General features: G+C 40.9%; 1 protein-coding gene across 1 annotated transcript in view; it reads left to right on the forward strand.

The window, feature by feature from the left end:
* The window catches only part of IRS1 (insulin receptor substrate 1), a 53,796-nt gene that overhangs the window by 4,722 nt on the left and 33,549 nt on the right, over positions 1-15,525 (forward strand). The gene's annotated exons all lie outside the window — the stretch shown is intronic.

Raw genomic sequence — 15,525 nt, forward strand, 5'->3', positions numbered from 1 at the left:
TACATATTTAGAAATAACCTGTCTACCAATGACTCTTTAGAAAAAAGTAATTATGGGTGATGCTTTCCTTTTGTTCCTGAACCAGGATTTGGGAAATATTTACACACCGACCTCCACCTCACAGCCATGGCTGCTTTTGTACAGGGTGTGCAGTGAAGCCTGTATGCGTCTGGGACCCATTATTAGTTAAGAGTTATGGAAATTCAGCTCCGCGTGCCTGCCTCACAGTTGTCGGTTCTTGCAAAGTCCTGCATGGAGACATCACAAAGATCATTTGGGGGCTCCTGTGCATCTTCTGTAAAATTACTTAACATTTTAATGTTGAAAGGAGGAGTATTAAGTCAGGGCAATGGAGGGTTTTGGTATGGTTCTGCATTCAGTGTAAGGACTAAACCTTGTACTCTTTATTTTTAGGGTATTTATTACTTGCCTTTAAGTTCAAGAGTGGACGCCTCATTAAAAGTTGAAAGTTGGCTTGAGGTCCTCTGTGGTTCAGGCTGTATTGAAAATGAAAAGCATTTGTAATAGGAAATTAGCTTGTTCTTCTTTCTGTTGAGCCTATTTTCTGGTGGTCATAATTGTGGGGAGAAGAGAGGAGTATAGTTTGCAAATAATGTGATGAGTTGGCAATGCAGAAGTTTCCAGCATTTGGAAACACTTTATTCTGACAAACAGTCTATCTTGTGATAGTCTTTTTATATATGCTTCACTAAGTGAGCTTTTAGAAGCATTCTTCTTAATATGTGCTCATTCACAAGAAATTAATTTGTGCTTTTGGGTTCCTATTGATAGGTATTTGTTAATTATGTATTCACAGCCTCCTTGATTCTAACAGTTTCCAATATTTGAGCCATATCATTCTCTGTTTTGTAGAACAAGATGTAGGTATACAAACAAACTTAAGATTTTCAGTGATAGGATATATTATGAAAAGCAGTAATCTGATCAATATTCAACATTTATTTTCATGATTCACTAGAGAAGATTTAATCGTGTTTATCAACATAAACGGTAAAAATCTTTGAAGATGTTTTGGGGAATGTGAATCCCTCTAACACTTGAATCATTTTGCGTGCAGTCTTTTATTTATAAAGTAATGAGAATTTGAAGGAAAATTCCCCAGCAGAACTTAAATGTAGGAGTTGAAAAAAAGAGGCTATGAAACAATAAGTTTTCCTCACCTGTTTTCTTAATTTGAACAGGTTTTATGGAGTAGAATAAATAGTACCTGCTTTAAAGGCAATTGATAACCAAATAGAGTTTTACATTTTAAAAAGGGCTGAAAGTCCTCCATCTGTGGAGATACATTAAAAACAAACCAACAAAAACAAAAGTCTTCTATTCTTAGCTTTCTTAGGGAAAATATAATATTCTGGACTAACCATATCATCGTTTCCCTAATAATCTTGGACTCTGAGCAGACCATGTTCTCACAGCTCCATGCCAGGCAATTCTACAGTTTATTTGTAGATGTAAATGGAGAGAGATGAGGGGTGTGTATCTTTGAAATGAGGCACCAAATGCTGCTTGGCACATGTACGCCCTGAATTCTGCGTGTTTGCCTTTGCCCTGTTGAGCTTAAACGTGTGATTTGATAGTCAATTATACCCTGAAACCGAAAGAAATCAAACCTGTCCTTGGCAAACAGCTTTTCCTAGAAATAGGTTAAGTTTGTGAAAACACGTCTTTCTAACTTCCTGAGCAATTACTATCTTTGCCTCTCCCAATTCTCAGGTAAAACCAGAAACATGAAAGGGAATGAGATGCTGAGGACTGAGGCATGTGCTCTTTCTTCTAACCCCTCGTTTTAAACATCTCTGCTTGTCTAATGTGTTTTGCTATTAAAGGAGAACATTCACAAGGCGTTTTCGGAGCTCAGGTGCCCTTTGCTGCCCCTCCTGTCCAACCACCTTTTCTGTTTCTCCTCTCTGGTCAGCCTGTGTCTCCTCTAACCTGGTGCTGACCTGCTAGATTGTTTTCTGGAATCTCCCCTCTCCCATTCCCTTTGTTTCCCACCTCTTATTTCAGGTTCCCGGCATTGCCCCCCCCTTTTCTGCTCCCTTCCAGAATTTCGCACTACGTGTGGCCTTCTCTCTGCAGATAGTAAATGGAGAGCCCAGGAAGGCAGGCAAAGAAGACACAGCAGCCCAGCTACTTTGCACCAGCGTTAACCTCAAATTTGTTTTTCCCTTTGAAACTGCAGCTGGGCAGATAGAGCAGGGTTTGGCAAAGACACAGACACAAGCCATCCTTTTCGGGTTCTTTTTTTTTGAAGGGGTGGGTCAAGGATTCTGTACCTTCACTACCACCTCCCCTGTCTTCCTCCAGTTCCCCTCGCTGTGTGGCCTTTTTGTCTGGCCCAAAACCCTTCTGGGCTCTGGCACTTTCCCTTTTCCCCCGGTCACCTCCGCTTCCTGCATTCCTCTATTTATTTGGCACTTGGCTCCCCCTCCCTCCTGGCTCCCTTTTGCCAGGGGTTGGAGATTCTGCTGTGGGGCCCAGGCTACCCTCTGAAGTCTGCCACCCCGCCCACCCCCGGTGGCCTGGGGGCGCTGAGGTGGCCGGAAAGGGGGGGATGGCCCTTCCCCAGCAGCGGTGGTGGGCGAGCCGCTGCCCACTGCGCAGAGAATGGCTCTGAGGAGGCGGGGCAGGTGGAAGCTGATTGGCCCCCACTAGAGCCAATCAGCGCGAGAATTAGCCAAGCTGTGCCGGGGCGGGGCGGGGCCACGGGGTGGCCAGGGTCCCGTAGTGGCCGCTGGCCTGGCTTGCGGGGCGTCCTCTTCCCACCCCGTCCCCCCAACCCTTCCCTGGGCCAAACAGGAGCCCCTCCTTCCCCCTCCCGGACGAGGCTCTGCACTCAGCCTTCCGCAGGCAACAAGATCGGAATCCTAAGAATGAGAAAGTCCAACCGGCCCACTTGACAGAGGCCGGAGACACTCAACTTCCTTTTATTTTTAATTGAGAAAAATCCGGGCCGTGACCATGTGACGAGCCCCATTTTGTTTCCCTCCTTTGGTTACTACGGTTTACTAAGACGCCTTGTTCTTTCATCTTCCCCTCTTAAAATCCGGGAGCAGGAGGGAGCTACAGCACGTGGTTGTGGGATTGATTGGGTTGCTCAAGTTGCTCATATTTACATCCCTTACTAATGGGATGGAGAAGGAATAAAAACGGACACAGGTTAGGGAATCATCGAGAAAACCTCATTTGGCTTGAAACTGCATTGGGGTCAGCACTATATTGCGTGCCTGCAGTTTGCAAAGCACGGACTGACACACCCTTCTAGGCCCCGAAGGAGATCACAGTGGAAGGAAACCGTCCGGCAGGGCTTGTACAGCTTGAGAATCTATAGAGTTGTTACAAGGCCTCCAGTCAGGTTCCTTTCTGAGGCTGGAGGTAATGTTGCTTAAGCTCTCAAAAGCAGAATTGTTTTTGACAACTGACAGCCCACGTGAAAACTCATCAGGCCAAGCTGAGGGAGACAGTTCTGAAAACCTGCTAGATTTGTGTTATGCTCTCCCAAATAACCAAAACTATGTGAGAAGTATTACTTACATAGGATGGAAACTTCGTTGAGATTTGTCCTTTCCATAATAAAGAAGGAAAACAAGAGAAAAACTGTGATAGCATTTTATCCTCCCTCTCCCCCCATTCCTCTCAAATGAGCATTTCTCACCAGCCTTCATCCCTGAATCATGACCAAAGAAATATTTTCCCCTTGGTGCCCATAAGAACATCCCGAGTAAAAATGTAAGGAAGAAGGACTGCCCCGGTATAGATGCTATGTGTGCCCTGATCTCTTGTTCCAGAAAACTTTGAACATCTAACAATCTTCTCAATTTTTGCCATTATTTAGGTGCCTTTACATTAAAAAAAAAAATCAATAGAAAATTCTATATATTGTAGTCATTTATGTTTGCACCCAAATAAATATTGTCTCCAGTATTGCCATACTGTAAGGGACTGGGAATTCAAAGTGCATGTCTCCTACCTCCCCCCCCTTTTTTAAATCAAAATTCCTGGAAATTTTGCTGTCTTGACTGATGCAATGGAAAAAGCAGCTCCTTGGGGCCAGAGATCTTGCCCGGTAACAGCCAGTGCCCTTCACTAGCCATGTGACCTTGGGCAAGTCACTTAAGTTCTCTGGACCTATTTCCTCATTAGTAACCTGAGAATTTTGTTCTGAATTATTCTAGCCTCCTTTGCAGCTCTAAACATAGGAATATTTTGGAGAAAATGACTGATATTCTTTAATGGGTCAGCTGTAATGAGGATTCTTCGAGGAAGCTGCTGATGGGTCACAGTGAAGTGTATTAGAATATTTTGTTTTGTTCTGTCCTCACTTTCAGGTCAGACATTGTTTATGGTTTGATTAAGGACTAATTTTAATTAACGCTTTTTGTTTAAAGGGGGCAGGTGCAGGTTTTAATGGACCTTAAGACAAACCCTGCCGACTGACCAGTTTAAGTTCTCGGAACTTTCTCTAGCCTAGATTAGGCTCCTCCCCCTCATTTTTAAACTTAAATGTGTGTGGGAATGAAAAGTGACCTGCTAGTCCTGCACCCTAAGCCAACTGCTGGAAGCATCCTTCCCTACCCCACAGTACAGGTCAAGCTCTAACCAATCCATTTCTTGATATTACTCTGTTTATTCTGTTGGAAATCACCCCTTCCTGAACAGGCAGTTCATGGATAACGTTTCTCATTTGAACCATCAGAATCCCTCAGTGAGGTGTCCACTTGAGTGAAAGGAAAGGAAATCTTGAGAGGCCCGTTGGGTCTATAGGGTATTTTCCACAATTTTTTGTTTTTGTTTTCTGTTAGGTGTGTGAAGAAGCTCAATATTTCTCCTGCCAGCAAAATGATTGTCATCCAGCTTTTTTGTGCTTTAGGATTTTTGATTAGTTCATTGAGCTGTACACATCTTTTCTGACCCAGTGTTATCTTGGCTCTTACTAGTGTATTCAGAAGTTTCAACCCTTTGGGTATCTCTGTGTAGATTTCATAAGTCATTAGAATAGTCTGTGGATTCTTTCATTCAGAACTTCATTGATTATCTTTTCCAGTCCTCCTGCTGTAATCAGACATATTTCTTAGCTGAATTGTCTATAAGTTGTTCTTTTTATTTTGGTGGGTTGGGAATTTTAGGAAAATAAAACACCTCACAATGTTAAGGTTTTGTTTTGCATTGTTTTAAAGGAAGCCATTTCCTCAATTATTTCCTCATGTTACAGAGTTACTGGAAATTTTATTCAAGGAAAATAGCTTCTTGTGAATTCAGTTTGAAGTCAGTTTCACACCAAAGATTCCCTAACTTTTTTCATACTAATATTTTTTGTGTTTAATATAATAGGTACTCTACTACATTTATAATGATATAATTGATTTATTTCATTATCTTATGTGTTTATGTGGCAGACTTTAAACTCTTTAAAATGTTATTGAAGCATGTTCAGAAGTTGGAATCACACTGAATGTTAACAGAATTGCATTTTGATATTAGTAAGGTAAAATAGTATACTAATTTCATACTAATTTTAAGCTAATATGAAGTAGTTACAAAAAGTTACTGTAAAGCTTTCTAAAAGATTATCTATTTACTCCTCATCTTGTCCTACATTATGGAAATGAATCTCTCCCATCCTTAATTCACAGAAAAAGGGGGAAGATGGATTAGATAAGCATAATGTACTGTCATCTGTGGACAAAGGAATAGTTTCCATTTTAATAATTTTCTTGCTGCAGGCTCTGCTATAATCTGTTAAAATAAATTTGGTTGGATAAATGCTATTTGTGCTTCTTCAGCGAGTCAGTGATCTTTGAATAATAGAGCTTTTAAAAGTGATGTGTTTGTGTTGAAAAGGCTGCTTTTCTTTCTCAACAACTTTTCTGCGTTTTCATTAATGATGGCAGCAGAACTGACCGTGTGGGCCAGATGCTGATTTTAGGCGTCTCTGTATTCCAGCAGAGAGGAGGTTTGTGGTTGCATGGCCCTGCCCTGAATGTCTCCTTGAAGAAGCCGAGCTGCATGCATTGTTGTCCTTTTCTCATCCCCCATTTCCCCTGCTCTGTCACACCTGACTGGGCCCAGTTAGAGCCAAACCCCTATACAGTGGGTGCTAATTGGTTGGCCTAAAGAAGATACCAGAGAAACCCCAGTGGCAGTAAGGAAAAAAGACTGATAAACTTTCCTCCTCTTTTTTCTTTTGACCAAAATACACTTTGATAGGAATTCTCTGATCCTTCTTGACATGTTGAGGTCATATTGCTGAACGATATCACTTAACCTTGGGAAGTTGTAGTTGTGTTTGTTGAAATGATCAATGAGGCATTCTTTTTTTTTTTTTTTTTGTCTCCAGATATATGTTGGGTGACAAACGGACTGTATTTTATAGAGAGAGTCACAATTTTTCCTTTTAAGAAGGTTATGATCTAAGAAAGACAGGCACAATTTTTAAAAAATTATAAAAATACAGTAGTTACTGGATAGTGAAATATTCAGTCATTACTATGTCTTTGACTGTTATTCACTTGATATTATTTAATGATCACTTCCCTGGTCATTAAAAAATTATTTGAAGGGCTTTATGGGATAAGGGAAATAAATTGTACTTACCCTTGAATTTTAGGGACTGTGGAGGAATCAGAAGAACCTTAGCATCTTCAGTGTAGCGTTAGAGGCCACCTAGCACCCAACATAGATGATCTGAACTTGGCCACTAAACTGCTGTTCCTCGGGCAACACCACGGAGCACCTGTTGTGTTTCAAATAGCACGTTTTGTTGAAAAGAGGATGGGGGTGGATACTCGAAGGAAAAATGGGAATGACAGGAGTTCATCCAAGTGATTGCCAAATTTCTTATGGCACAATTTATCTGGATTCAGATAAATCAAGATTCAGAACATGCAATCCATGAAAATCAGCATTTTTTATGTACTTACAGGTGAACGTGCTTCTCCCTTAAAGTTTTGGGCTTTTTGTTATCCGTTTAACCATGGCTTCCTGCCTCATGGTAACGCCACTATATACTCAAACAGTTTATAAGGCTGTCGAGACTCCCATTTGGAAGAGTGGCCTACTTTCAGGTAGTCTGCTAGCAGACAATGTTGGCAAGAAGCTAGAAAAAGATGTCTTTGGTTCTCTTGTACAGGCGATGCAGCCAGGAGAGGCGTGCAGGTGTTACGTGAGCGCGCGAGCAGCGAGCACTTGCTCTGGGCTGCTAAGGGTTAGGGTGAGGGTGGGGACTGCAAAAGAAATCGAAAAGTTTTCTTTTGGTCTGAGAAGCTCTGTCACTCCAGGACTTCTTTTCCCCTTTCGGTGGGTGGTTTTTATTTTTAGTGGTGAAAGGCTCTAACCCTCTGACCTCTGGTTCCTGGGCTTGCTTCTAGCTGGAAGTAGACTCTCCTCTGAGAATTTGTCATGCCTCTCTCTTAAGTGTGCACACACACTCTTTGCCTCTCTCTGTTATGATGGTGTGAGTCAAGTTTGTTTTGAAGTTTGTAGTAGTTCCTTCCAGAAACATAAAAAAAATTTTGTTAAGACCACCACATTTTATGATAGCTTGCTGGGCCTGCTCACACTGTTTTTTCCCTTTAATGTTTTTGGTATAGGCAATACATGCACATGCTATAAATTTCAAGTAGTTAAAAATGTTTTTAAAAACGTACAGAGTGAAGACTAAGGCTCCCTGCCACCGCCGTCACGCAGCTTCCCTCGTGGGCCATGGTCAATGCTGGGGGTTTTGTTTATCTCTCCAGAGATGAGCTGCTTGTAAATTTTGAAGCTTAGTAATAAAACGTTGATTTAAATGCCCTTTGCTCAAAGTCGCAAATTTCTGCACTAAATGAACGCGGCAAACAATATACCTCTTAAATAGACTCACTGCTTGTTTTTTTAAAATTTTTTTAAGGAGAAGAAGAAAAGTACTGTCTGTGCCTCTTTTGAGTTTCGTGTTTGTACAGACTGATTAAGGAGGGCAACGTGTCTAAGTTTTAAGTATTACCATTTAAAATCTTTATTACTTTATTTTCTTCCCCTATTGTTCACTTCCATAATAGTACTCAGGCCCCCACCTTCCCTACCTCTACCTACCCCTCCCCACGGAATGAATAACTAGTTCTTAATATAGTGTAGTGGGATCAATGTAAAGCTTAAGGATCCTTTTGGAGACATCCTGGACACCAGGGTCTCATAGTTTTGAGAGTTCAAAAGAATTGATGCTTTTTATTGGAATAGTCTTTCACCATTTCCTACTCTGGGAGCAGTTTACTTTAACATAATAGTGCACAGAATAATAAAATAAATTCCTTGACACTAGTGATTTCTTCTAATTTTCTTCAAAGTTAATGCCTCGGAGAAAATGAGTGGCATATAGAGAATCTCTCATTCCCCCTAAGGAAGATATGTGTATTGCTGAGATCATTGCAAGGAGAAACTCTAATGTTTAAAACCATTCATAATTGATGTCCTGATGTCCTTGCTAATTGTACTCTAGGTTGAATTCAAATAGAATGGGGTAATGCTTGTTACAAAGCAGAAAATGGTATTCAAGAATATGTTAACAGGTAATATTTAAATCAGAATTACCAGTGTTGTGTCACTTCTGGTGACTCATCAATAAGTGTATGCAGAAAGCAGTAGTGTCAGCTTTCTTCCAGATCACCTAGAGCAGGGGGGCCTGCCCTCCGGCCTGGACCAGTGCGGCCCCTACACTAACCCTCTCCCCGCCCTCTACTCCCACCTCCCTCCGGGGAAGAATTGTCTTCCACGAAACCAGTCCCCAGTGGGTAAAAGGTTGGGGATTGGCGACCACTCATCTAGAGGAAGGAGGAATGAAATTCATCAACGGGAAGGAACTTTTAAGAAAGCTGTTAAAGAATTTCATCTTTGAGGCCGTCCGGTTTTTAGGTGTGTGCATCATCATTTAGCTTTGCTGTGTAGCAAATCATCCCCAAACCGATCGCCTTGAAACCTCTACCATTTGCTCTGCCACACTTCTGCGGGTAGGTGGTTGGACTGTTCTCCGCTTGTCTCACCGGGGTGGGTGACTGGGCCAGCTGTGGTCACTGGAGGGCTGTCAGTGGGCTGGTTGGTCTCTGTGGACTTCGCTCGCTTGTCTGGTGGGTCACGCTGGCTGTCACTTGGTGCTCGCTCTTGACTGAGCCACATGTCCCCTGCTAGGCAATCTGACTTTCACAAGGTATTGGATGAGGTCCTAGCAACAAGAGAGGGCAAGCATGCACAAGTACTTTTCCCGTCTCTCCTTGCAGCACGTTTGCTACCTCCCCATTGCCCAAAGCAAGTCACAGAGCCACAGCCAGTTTCAAGGGGTAGAAAAGTAGAGGCTACTTCTTGATGGGAGAAGCCAACTGTTTTTTGATATATACAATACATGCGTGTATTTATAAACACAGTTCTTTAGGTCATCTTTAACGCTGCTTTATCAGTTGCATGTTGAACAATTAAAATAAAATTTTTCTTAGATGTTCATAGTGAATATTCTTAGCTTTGGGTGAATTATCAGTGACTTCCTCATAATGGGATATCACTTTTTTCCTTTTATTTTTTAACTTTATTTTCCAATCACAGTTTACATTCAATATTACTTTTATTTTTCAGGTGTTTGCCTCTTAATTTTTCTTTGAAAAATGTGCAAACTGTTCCCTCAATAAATCTTTTATATATTGAGCTCATACAGTGAGCCAAGCACTTAGAGACGACAGTTGACATGTCCTACCTTTGTGGTGTTTATAGGAGGTAGAGAACAAGGGAATAAACGAAGAATTGTGTTCTACAAAATGTGGGCTACTGAAGGGCAGGCTATTTCTACGCGGAATAATGGGGAACCACTTAAACAGTAGGGGAAGCAAAACCATTTGAGAAAATAATAAATAATGTGGTCATGTTATTCAGGTTTATGAAGGGGGAACAAATATTTTTACATCATTTATTCCTTAGATCAGGCCTTGGGATGGCATTTTTTGTAAGAGTTAGATTTTTCTCTTGAGACTGCCTCTTATTTGAGAGTGAGGGCTGGAAGCTCACCTCTAAGTATCATACAAAAAATGATGCTCATATTTTTACATTACCCGAGGCTGGTGTCTCTATTTTTAGTGCCATTGGTGGTTGGTGACACCATTTGTGCTTTTTTTTCCCTAGACTAGAGGATGACACTTTCTAACACCCTCAGGTGGCTCACATAGGCTTGGAGATCAGCGTGTACTGGAGGGACCCCAGAAGCAGAGGACATTAGGCGTCTTGTACCATCTTCTTCTGCCCTTGACCAGGGCTGCCCTTATCCTGCGAACACAAGCAGAGATCTTGCTCAGAACAGCTAGACCTCCCCTGTGGTGAGGTGGGCGCAGTGTCGAGGAATAAGGGCCAAAGACTTTTCAGTAGTTTGAAAGAGGTTTTCCCACCGGAGCACAAATCTGTATCTTGGTGATGCAGAGTTGCTAATTATTGGAAAGCAAATGTAACTTGTTCTAAGGATGCATGCCAGGCAAAGCCAAGGCTGTACCTTTGTTCACTGTTGCCCCAGATCACCTATCAGGCAGTGTTTACATTTTTCTTTTGCCAGAATCTTGAATGCTTTAAATGTTCCTGAGATTACAGAAGAAAACAACCATGGGGCTCTGAATAAAAGATGTCATGGCGGGAGCAGGGGAGGGGTGCCCCTTGGGCGTTTTGGGGGGCTGGCTGGGTGGTGTATTTCTATCGGGATCTTGGCAATTCCCATCCGCCTCTCAACTCCTCCCTTGCTTTCCCTCCCTGCGCGCCCCCCTTCCCAATTCCAACGCACTCTTTGAACCACAGCTAAACAATAACTTCCTTTCAAAAGCCGATCCCATTCCCTCTGGTTAGAAATATTACATCTATTTAAGGAATGGGTAATGACTTAATTTCTGAAAATATTTTACTTCCACTAGTAGGGTTACCCTGGAAATCTCTTGGATCATAAAGACTTTCCCTTTGGCCTAAACTTGACTGTATGCGGGCATGCGTGTGTTTGGAGGACATGGGACGGAAGGTTCGGAGACGGAAACTACAGCCCAATAAAAAGGGTTATATCCCTAACACTAGGTCTTTAAAAATATTTTGCAGCCGCTGGTCCCTCACAAGTCCTTACAAGGGACGACCTTCAGAAAGTGTGCAGGCTTATTGTTTCTCAGGCCTTTGAACTGGGTGAGGAATGCTGCCCGAGTCGGAAGAATGAATGGCTGGTGCTTTTAGCCTCCAGCCTGAAACTCGCAGGAGGAATGTTATTGTGTCTTCAAAGCCTGCGTCCCACCAGGCCGTATTTGATGGGCTCTTGAAAAGTGCCTGCATTATCAAGTACACAACAAAAACCCATGCCACCCAATTCGATCTAATTCACTGGCTAGATTTTATAGATTTAGGCAGATTTTATATTAATGTCTCTTCTCTAAGAATAGAGCCCCCCATGCCCTGTTCTCTCCCACCCCAATGGGGATGATTTATTGTTTCTTACTAGATAGAAAACTCCAGGCTTTTTTTTGGGGGGGGGGGGCAATGTTAAGGAATATCATTTTAAAAACTAGCGGCAGGGGGTATTTAGCAAGGTAGATAGTGTTTTCAGCTTGGAAGAGTTCTGAATGGATTTCCACTATGGGGTAGTAAAATTGCATTTGCAATGTAAAATCAGTGCGTTTCAATGGTCAGAGGAAAAAGTGTTTTGTTGAGTGGGTTCAAGTGTACCTAGCACCCTGCCTGCCTTCTTTCAGAAAGCTCCCCACTTCCTGAGAGGCAGAAACCTCTGTCCTCCCTCTGGTTACTGGTTTCGTAGAACTCCTTTCTACTAATGATTGCGAGCTCTTTGGGAGCAGACTCACTGTTCATTTCATGACTCCAGTGTCTGAGGAGGCGCTCACAAAACGCTTGCCCAGTGATGAATTCGTTTATCAATAATTCAGGAGAAAGTTGCTGAATTCTGGCAGAGGAGGGCTCTGAGAAATTTCCCAAATGAAAAACAATACTGTGGATATTATTTTTTGAATACCTCAAACCTTTTCACTTGCCAAATATTTTAAAAATCAAACTCAAATGTAACAATATATTTTAAAGTAGTCAAACAAAATGACGGGAGTCCTCGCAATCTGATAGGAGTGGATATGAAAACGTGGGTAAAATTCATTACAATTGCATCATCCCTATTTCTGAAATCCTTGGAGGCTTCCTCTGTTCCTCAAACTGTTCTTTTAAAGATTGACAGAAACTTTGCTTTGTTTTGACAAGATTTATTTCTCTGCTTTCAACAGTAGTTCATCAACTTTTATTCTACTAATAGAGTTCTTCTGATGTTAATTGTAGCGTACTGATCTAGGTCATAACATAGCATTTTTACTGAGGTTTAAAGATATCAAAAGCAATGAGAAAATTATTTGAAAAACAATTATTGTATTACGGGTACCTCTATTTTTAAAAGGAAGTCAGTTATTAAGTATGTGATTCATAGAGTCCCCTTCTAATTTGTCCCTATGCTCTTTGCTTTTCTTCCTCTTGGGTTTATTGTTGCTAATTAGTCCCTCTGCTAAAATATGGGTAAGGTCTGGGGAAAGGAATTAAATTTAAACAAGTCCATTTTGCCGGCATGGCGCTTGTTAGCTACTCTGCTAAAAAGGTACCTTGGCCTGGAAAATTGAACCTAATTACCAAGATATGAGACTTTTCCCCTGCATTTGATTTCCACACTAGATTGCGGCCGGGCTAGTTTGATGACCATAGTAATAGAACGTGTGTTCTAGTTTATCAGCCATTATAGCCATTCCTTTTAAACAGTGCTTGAGATTTCAAGTATTAAGCTAAAACTTAGGATTCAAGCAATTTTACACAGAGCAAAACATATCTCATACTTTCATGTAAAATCCTGCATTTCCTTAAGATTTGTGATATAAATGTATTCTGTCCTATTTTAAAGAGGACTTCAGGGAATATAGCCCTGCACAGTCATTTGACGTTTATGTAACTTTCTGAAACTTGACCATTTATGCTGCTTTCCAACAGCTATGTGTCTGGTATGGAGCTCGGTGGCTGAGTCCCTGTCTGCCAGCATGGCTGACTAGTTTTGAATGCTTAGTGCAATGAACCTGGCATTTGGTAGATACTATTTGTTGTTGATACTGAGTGAATGAGTGTGGGACCATATGTTTCTAAACCCTGGTAGGGGAAATATGCCTGCACCTCCTTTATCTGTAGATCAGAACCATACTCTATTCAGGAGGACAGAGAGTCTTTCTTAACTCTGTTACCACTGCCTGACACTTGGTGGGTGCTTATTGTCTTACAGGTTTCCATTCACTCCATAATTAAGCCATTGTAATTACTGAACCTGGAAATTTGAAGAAATCATAACTGGTCATGAAGATAGCAGTAGGGAGTTGCCAAAGACTCAAATATTTGTAGACCAGACGGGAGAGAATGTTCTGGTTAATTAATGTAACAAGGAGTTAGTGAGTTTCTGCCGCATGCCCATGTTTCCCTAAGTTCTTGACTTAAGACTATAAAGAAAACCGATGAAAATTCAAGCCCTTGTAGAGCTACTTCCTTGAGGGAAGGTTGAGTGAGAAGACTATGAAGGGCCAGCTTCCCCTAGAGGGGACACACAAGACCTACTGAGAGAAGTAACAAGGACTTGTAGCCACATTTATGGACTTGAGGGGTTGACAACAATGATTTGTACACAGAGTTTCACCTAAAACTCATGATGTCCTTGTGCCTGCGTGTAGGTACATGACACTCCTTGTGGCTTATCAGTCATGTTTGAGGTTACCCTGTGGCTCACAAAATGAAGCAAAGGCTGATTTTTCTGACATGTCGGGCAGGATATGGAAGAGAAAAAAGTAACAGTTGAAGCTGATGTGTGTCTGCTTGGTAGAGATTGTTTCACCTGAAAGGCAATATCTGGAACAGGCAGCAACTAGGGGACAAGTGTGAGGAGTGTGTGTTGCCTCCAGGGGGATTGTGGGAAAGACTGGGCCTGGCCAGTGTGGCCACCGATGTGTGTGTGTGAGTGTAGAGAGAGAGGGAGAGGGAGAGGGAGAGAGAGAGAGAGAGAGAAATTTCTTTTTAAGATTATTATGCAAAACCTTTAATGTATATATACCAACCCTTTTCTGAAATTTGGTTTAAAACTTCTGGAAAAGTATTTAATATGTTTGCTTTACTCTATATTTATTCTTTGTATAAAATGTTTGAGAGAAAAAGACCATATCTTGAAACTCCTCATATAAAAAGCTGTTATTCTGGTATTATTATGCATTTTACCAATAAGGATCTTCAGGCACACTTCTGTTAGAGCCATACATCACAAGAGGAAATCTCACCATTTTTAGTAGCCTTTTCAAGTGGTTCACAGCTTTTAGGGTGAGGAAATTCCTTTGTAGCTAAGTTAAATCCACCATTCTCAAGCAAGAGCATTTTCCTTGTTCTGAATTTGTCAGTGGTGGCAAGTGATGGCCTCTGTCCTTTTTATTTTCTTAAAGTGAGGATATAAATTATAGTTTTATCAGATTTAAGTTTACATAATACAAAAATCTATAGTAAGGCACTGTAAGATTCTAAAAACAAATTAAAAATAAAACACAATGAATGTATTCAAATGTGTAGAAGATAAAACAAAATCATAACAACCTTGGTACTGTTACTAATTAGTTTGCTAAAGAGGAAATAAAACTGAAAATGAATTTAAACAGAAATTCTTAGAAGAAAATAGCCATAAACATAAAATGTTTCATAAGTGATTAGACAATGCTAATTAAACTGAATATGACTTTCTGGGTTTTAATATAATATATATTCATTTGCTGAAATTTAATTATAGAGTCCATTTCCTCTGAAAGAAATTTTGCATCATCCAACTTTTTTTAAATAAAAAAACTGTAATTCATCAAATATAATTTACAGTTTGGGGTTCTTTAAAGTGGCCAGGAGATTTAAAGGTATTTGGAAACCATTTAGAGAGCAGAACACATCAATATTTCTATAAGTACCTTAACTTGTTCTATCACTCATTTTTACTCAGTAGGTTAAAAAAAAAAAAAAAAAACATTTCTTTTCTTACTGACACTGCAAGATGCTCCAGGATCACCTTATGTCCTGCCCCAGTCCCAGAATCTGGTCCTCCAAGGACCCCTGGTTCTTTTCATTAGAAAAGTCACATTAGAAACCCCGGGATACTGGACTAGATGCATTTGTTGCACTGGGTTTCAGTTCTCTTTTGCCCGCTTGGCCTTCAGAGCAAGGAAATGTATGTGTTTGTATTCAGATACAACCTTGTGAAACTACCCAAGTAAGAGTATAATTTTTTTTTTAACCTACCATAAGATGACAGTCTTGAGTGCACACATAACTGGTACTCTCTCATCTATTTATGAGCATTTCATTCTACCTACTCACAGCCTGTCCAGAAATTATCCAGCCATGTCCTATGAAAAATAGAGACATTTATTGAAAAAGATACAAGATACAAGAAACATTGAACAGAGGACAATGAAACCTTAGTCCCCT

The sequence above is a fragment of the Pteronotus mesoamericanus genome, unplaced genomic scaffold (genome assembly GCF_021234165.1).
Source record: "Pteronotus mesoamericanus isolate MK-2021 breed Mesoamerican mustached bat unplaced genomic scaffold, CSHL_Meso_final contig_90, whole genome shotgun sequence".
Taxonomy (NCBI): Eukaryota; Metazoa; Chordata; class Mammalia; order Chiroptera; family Mormoopidae; genus Pteronotus; species Pteronotus mesoamericanus.